The sequence below is a fragment of the Zootermopsis nevadensis genome, unplaced genomic scaffold, assembly GCF_977971745.1.
Source record: "Zootermopsis nevadensis isolate Lab colony 2312 unplaced genomic scaffold, Znev_1.0 Znev_ptg000024l, whole genome shotgun sequence".
In the NCBI taxonomy this organism is placed as follows: Eukaryota; Metazoa; Arthropoda; class Insecta; order Blattodea; family Termopsidae; genus Zootermopsis; species Zootermopsis nevadensis.
Window position 1 is genome coordinate 7,225,812 of NW_028259156.1, and position 6,426 is coordinate 7,232,237.

The following is a 6,426-nucleotide window of genomic DNA, read 5'->3' on the forward strand; positions in this document are numbered from 1 at the left end:
CAAGGTTCATGAAATGAAGTCTTCTGTGTAAATACAAACTGTGCTCTTTGTAAGTGTTTTGCAATGTCGCATTTGCTGGGACGGAAGTTTCAAGTTGTCTGCTCATGTACTGAGAGGTTTACTCTGAAATTCTGACCTCCCAGCAAGTTTTGCAGTGTCTTCCTAAGCCTGTTAATGTATTTTATTATGTAACTACTGCCAATGCTTCCAGAATTATTGCACATGAGATGTTTCATTAGGAGGAGCAATTCCCAGAGGGGCACAGAGCCTGGGTAAAGCAGTCTATGTTGGTCCATTCCATAAGATCGGCTTCCGTAAGTTTTACTTTACTTAAACTGTACATGTATTCCCGTAATTTTACGGGTGTATTAAAGGACGCACGTTTAATGATGAGGACCATAAGCTACCGGGTGTTTCCGAATTAATCTGCTGACTCTGTGTGGTTATAGAGAACTATGATTTTTTATTTATTCATAGTTTATTTAACGACGCACTTTCAGAAGCTCCGAGCATTAAATCCATTGATAAATCCTATTTTATTGTTTGGAAACACAAAACTAGCTTCGTTCTGTCGACTAACACGGATTCCACCAGATGTCTCAAAAGTAAAGTGCCGTACAATTTGTAGGGTTACCCAAATATCGGAAAGGTTTTTGTGGTAATATAATTTACCGCATTCGACCGGCGGATGAATAAAGCACGTAGTTTGGTGGATAAGAATAAAAAGTGTATGAAAATGCGCCCCACTGACAAGTTCTTGTGCACTCGAATGTTTTTGAAGCACTGGACTGACTACCAACTCCCGACAATTGGATTTTTCGCCTCAAAATCGAGAAATTAGGCTTTCTCTGGGGTGACGTCAGAGCCCTGAAGCTGCTGGTCCAGGCGGAGATAAGGCCTACAGAGGGAGGACTTCGAAGTTTCTACCCCCACGGCCTCCTTGACTGCGGACATTGGCCACGAGGGCTGAGATACACGTAGTTTGATGGGTAAACCAGTTAGAAGGCGTTCACCACGACTTATAAGGTAGTGTTTATTCTTGTTCCTTCAACGCTCTATCAACTGATAACGTTGCGTATCCATTATTTAAATATGACAGGATGGTTATGAATGATGGATCGCGGGGGTACATTCTGTGCCTGCTTTAAAGTAACTGAGAAGAACCAGGAAGCTGGGTTTAGCCGGTGCCAACGCGTTAGTTTACTGCGATTGGATGAAGCCGATATTTTGGGCGTGTTTTAAGAGGGGACAGGAATTAAATCTATTTTTTCTTTTAGATTATGGAGCCACAGATTTTCATTAATCTCACAGGCGGCTTCAAAAGGCGGATGCTATGTTTGTTATGAATTGTGAATGGGCCAGGGTGAATGTGAAAATGGATCTTAGGAACTGCTAAGGAATTTGCCTTCCACAAGGTGGGGATTGTGTCTTTGAACGAGATTCGAACTGAAAATCGCTTGGATAACCTCTCAGCTTTGTCTTGAGTACTTCGTGGTTTTACTTTCGTTAAGTTAGAGAATTTTCTGGGGTTGAATCCAATTCTGTCTCAGATAATTCGTTGATGCGATAATTGTTCCTGTGCTCAAGCGTCTTCACACTGCGGCCTGCTTTACCCTCGGTGGTCACGGGATACAACGCTAGGTGGGCCCCAGAAACAGACTGAACGCAGAGAGAGGGAGGGAACTTCGCCCCGCAGCCCACACAAAACCAGCATCACGATCGACTATGGCCGCCAGATACGGAGTGTTTCGAAAAAGCATTCGCGGACAGCCGACAAGGGGTGATTCTCCGACTTGTGTGTTGGGCGTGTGGCTGACAATTGCCGACCGTGAGAATAAATTGTTCCAAAATGTTGGGAGTGGCCTCTGACTGGGACGGAATATTTGCAACGACCTAAGCTTGACTAAGCGCACTCAAAGATAAAAGACAAATGACTTGTTCTTATGCTCATTTGCTCTTTAACGCGATGCATGCAAAATAAGCATATGTCTATGTTGGCTAATATATGATAGGTGGGTATTATATTTTTCATATATGCCTACAATTTGGACTTGACAATTTTATAGTTGTATTTTGTGTCTTATATTAATCCACAGTTCGTTCCAGAATCTCTTCTCTTTTTTTGTCAATTTTAATAAAGAGAGTATTGTGAATTAGTACGCCGAATTCCGCTGGGCTGACACAAATTTAATTACTCCTTAAAACGGGCTGCAGTGCACTCTGTTCACGCCAGATTTAATGAAGAAATGTTGGCTGATTTGGTTACCGGATCAGAGGGACAGGTTCGTATTCAGCTCGTAAAAGTATCGTAAATGGTTTCACTGCCTCATTTCATTCGTGATCTTAAAATCTGTGTTCCCTACAGCGTTCTTTCACGCAGGCGAAACCTTTCGAAATAAAATCAATATTATTGTGCGGTAGCAGATGCACTCTATGGAGTACTCTTGGTACTATGAACAGAGGAGCGTTCATTCACTTTGTGCCATCTTTAGTATAATTGATGAAGTTCAGCCGGTTTTGGTAGCTCTATCAATAAAGTGAATCAGCATTATTATCTACTTTACTCCCAGTTTCCGAAATTTGACATTTTAGACTACCAGATTCTTTTGACCGTATAATCAATGAAGTTTTGCCTAGAATTAGGAAGTTTAATCTTGAAACGGTATTTATGGATAGAATGTGCACGCTGATACTCCAGAGACCAAAGCAAGTTGCTTGTGCTTCTAAATGTCATACAAGGGAATGGTCCAGTTGATCAGGTCAAAAGGCGCTTGTAAGGCTGTGAAGGACTTGATAAATCACACACCCAATAAATACTAAATAGGAACCAAGAAGCATAGGATTTAGATCAACCTAAGATGTTCCACGCTTCTGTGACAGTTACAGTGCACAGATTTGTAGGTAGTTTTATCAAATGCATTTTGTGAGCTGTTTGAGTTCTGATATATGAGCCTGTGTGTCTCAGACATTTCTGAAGCCTTTCACAGTCTTACCAGCGTCTGGCCCACAGACTTCATTGGAATCTACCAGGAAATACGACAGTGCTGCTGTCATGTGTGTATGGTGGAATAATTTTGAACTGCACATTCCAATTTTGGACACATTTTGTGCAAATTTGTACAGTGTATTGGCAGCTCATATTTACCCATCAAACTACGTGTATCTCAGCCCTCGTGGCCAATGTCCGCCAATGCCTCAAAACAGTGAAGGAAGCTTTGGGGGTAAAAACTTGCGTCGTTAAATAAACCATGAATAAATAAAAGTGCATGGTTTGCTATAACCACACAAAATCAGCAGATTAATTCGGAAACACCCGGTAGCTTATGGGCCTCATCATTAAACGTGCGTCGTTTAATACGCCTGTAAAATTACCCCAGAAACCAACATCCGAACAGAGACTCGAACCGAGGACTGTTTTCGTGCCCGTGACCTTAGACCCCGTGATTTCCTCTCCGAAAGAAAGAATTTTGCCTTGGCGTCGATTTCTTCTCGTGGGTGCTTTCCCGTCAACAGAAACCATCCTTGTCGAGACTCGACATCAGTGTCGAGGCCTTCGTTTCCGAAATCTCCTCTTCGAAGCAAAAAACTCTGATCCCTTCTTCTGTCTCGCTTAGTTTCGGAGCCAAAGGAATCGCCCTTGAAGGAAATCGAACTCAGGACACTTCTTCCAGAGTTCTTACCTTCATGCGTTCTCTCACTATTCAAAATGAATAATCGGGATTCGAAGGAAGGAAACATTTTCCCTGTCGCATGGGCGATGGGTTCAACAGCGCCCGGGCCCCTCAAAAACCATCTTTAAAATTAAAAAATTTAAAGGTGATGAAAAGAGGCTTGAAGTAAATTTTGTAATTTAATTTGAACTTGTTTAAAATTATCGTCGTATTTTATTTTTTATTATTATTAGTGTTCTGTCTGACGACAGGTCCATATGAACAGGATCCGTCCATCCTTTTCTCGGACTGGGACCTGTTCATATACGTTCTTGGCAGATGATCCAGAAGTGGTTTGCCATTGCCTTCTTCTGTGTGTCAATGGAGTAATTGTTGGGTTGCCTCGGAGAAACTTGTTTAATTTTAAAGACGATTTTTGAGGGGCCGGGGCACTGTTGTACCCATCGCCCCTGGGCGAGGAAAAGTGTTTCCTTGCTTCGAATCCCGATTATTCATTTTGACCAATGAGAGATCACAGGAAGGTCAGAAGTCTGGGGAAAAGTGTCCTGGGTTCGATTTCCTTCAAGGGCGGTTCCTGTAGCTCCGAAACTAAGCGAGACAAAAGAAGAGTTTCTTGCTTCGAAGAGGAGATTTCGGAAACGAAGGCCTCGACACTGAGTTCGAGACCCGACAAAGATGATTTCTATTGACGGGAACGCAACCGCGAGAAGAAATCGACGCCAAGGCAAAATTCTTTAGTTTCGGAGAGGAAATTTCGGGGTCTAAGGTCACAGACACGGATACACAGTCCTCGGTTCGAGTCTCTGTTAGGTTGTCAGTTTCTGGGGTAATTTTACGGGCGTATTAAAGGACGCACGTTTAATGATGAAGCCCATAAGCTACCGGGTGTTTCCGAATTAATCTGCTGATTTGAAAAGGGCATAAAGAAAGAATTTCCTTCGTCTTATCTTCCCCCAAACTTCGATGCAATCTTAAGGTGGAAGTAAACACAAAAATCTGCTGTTTTGTTTAATTCAATCCTGTTCTCCTTTCCTTCTCTAATTTAAGGTATATTCACAAAATGAACACTAAAAACTGCAAATTAATCTCTTGTCCTTCTAACCCCTTCTAATTTGAATTATTTTGGCAGAAAGTAACTATAACAAGTAGCTAATTTAGACAGTAACATTTTCATGTTCATGCAGATGCCTGGGTGTTATGATGTAACAGTGTCCAGACTCACAGACAGTGTTTGAAAGTGAGATTTGAGGTTTTCACATTGTGGCGAGGATGATGTTCCTTTTGGTTCTGGTGCCATGTGGACTGGCTGATAGATACCAGTGTTTCGGAGAAGCATACTGTCTCAATATTCAGAGCCGAAGTGACAATGCATTGTCCAAGTGGGAAATAATGTGCCCACAGTACATGTTACTTCATTTGTTTGCAGTATTTCTCTTCTACCAGTGGTTCTGTGTCCTGAGCTTCATACAGATTGTGAAGGAACTTGAGCTGGTGCATAAGATGGGTCACTATGAAGAAGGCAAACTGAATTTTCATAAATACCAGCGCATGAATGTACTGGAGCTTGGGGCAGAACGTTATCCAATGAGTGAAGATTTTGTACCAGTTGCAGACTTCAGTCGCCACTATAATAAGAAATCAATTAATGAGAATATTCGTTCAAGATTTAGCATAGATAGTGATTATAATAATGTAATGGCCAGACCTGTATATTAGAGTAAGTCCTTGCACATTTCAGTATGGAGTCAGGAAATTCAAATGAAGACATCTGGTTCTCTACAAAATGTTTGCACTGCTTTACTGTGCAGGTAACTCTTATAATTTGTCAGCACTGTCACCTTCTATCTCAGTGCATGTTTTCCAATGTCATGACGTCACTGTGTGGTCATGCTACATGCTGCACCTTCTCACTGAGTGTGAAATTTTAAAAAAGAGACAAGTCTGTGAGGAGACATCTTTGTTTTCTTGCAACATCTGTTTAGAATTACAATTCAGTAGTAGAAAATAGGTATATGCAGCGAACTGAGGGATGACTAACACAATCCCTCAGAGAACTATATAGGACAGAATATGTTGGAAAAGGGGATTAGAGGCTATCAACATGAAGATGTTTAAAACTGAAAGTTCTTTATTATTAAATAAAACCACTATTATACAGAAACTTTTACACTTACTGTCCAACTGGGTAGCAGTCCTTACAGTTCCAGCCTCCAACACATAAACAAAAGCTAAACCATGTTTTGCATTTTAAACAGCAGTGGAATTTTTTGTATGATATTACATGTTTGGCAAACCATGTATAATCATATTTTCCATGTTCAACCAATAATTGTCCATATTTATTTTCACACATATAATGGAATGTGTTTTTTTCTGAATGCCCATTTGTTAGAAATTAAAATTAATTGCAACATGTGTATTAATTTTTATAGCCAATAAAACTATTAAAATCTGTAATACATCACTGTTTATTTTATTTCAAACAGGTGAAACCTCTTTATTGTTAACAGTATGTTGTACTTTAAGTGTTTTTATATAGAATTTATCAGAAACTACTTTTATTAACTTTTCCTATGTAAGTACATTTCTGATAATGTTCTAGCTGGACTCATATTCTTTTTCTAATGTCTGCCTTATACTGCAGTACTGATGTCATATTATGTACCACAGTTGTTACAGTGTTGTGTACTTTAGAAAACATTAATAACAACACTTTCCAATAAATTCTATATAAAATAACACTTTGTATACTACA

The 6,426-nt window shown here is 40.3% G+C and overlaps 1 long non-coding RNA gene across 1 annotated transcript; it reads left to right on the forward strand.

Moving 5' to 3' along the window:
* On the forward strand, nucleotides 1-6,128 carry LOC147872784 (uncharacterized). The gene is made up of 2 exons (XR_015536791.1): nucleotides 1-314; nucleotides 5,098-6,128. It is a non-coding gene; the product is annotated as an uncharacterized LOC147872784 (long non-coding RNA).
* Nucleotides 6,129-6,426: the final 298 nt, after the last annotated feature.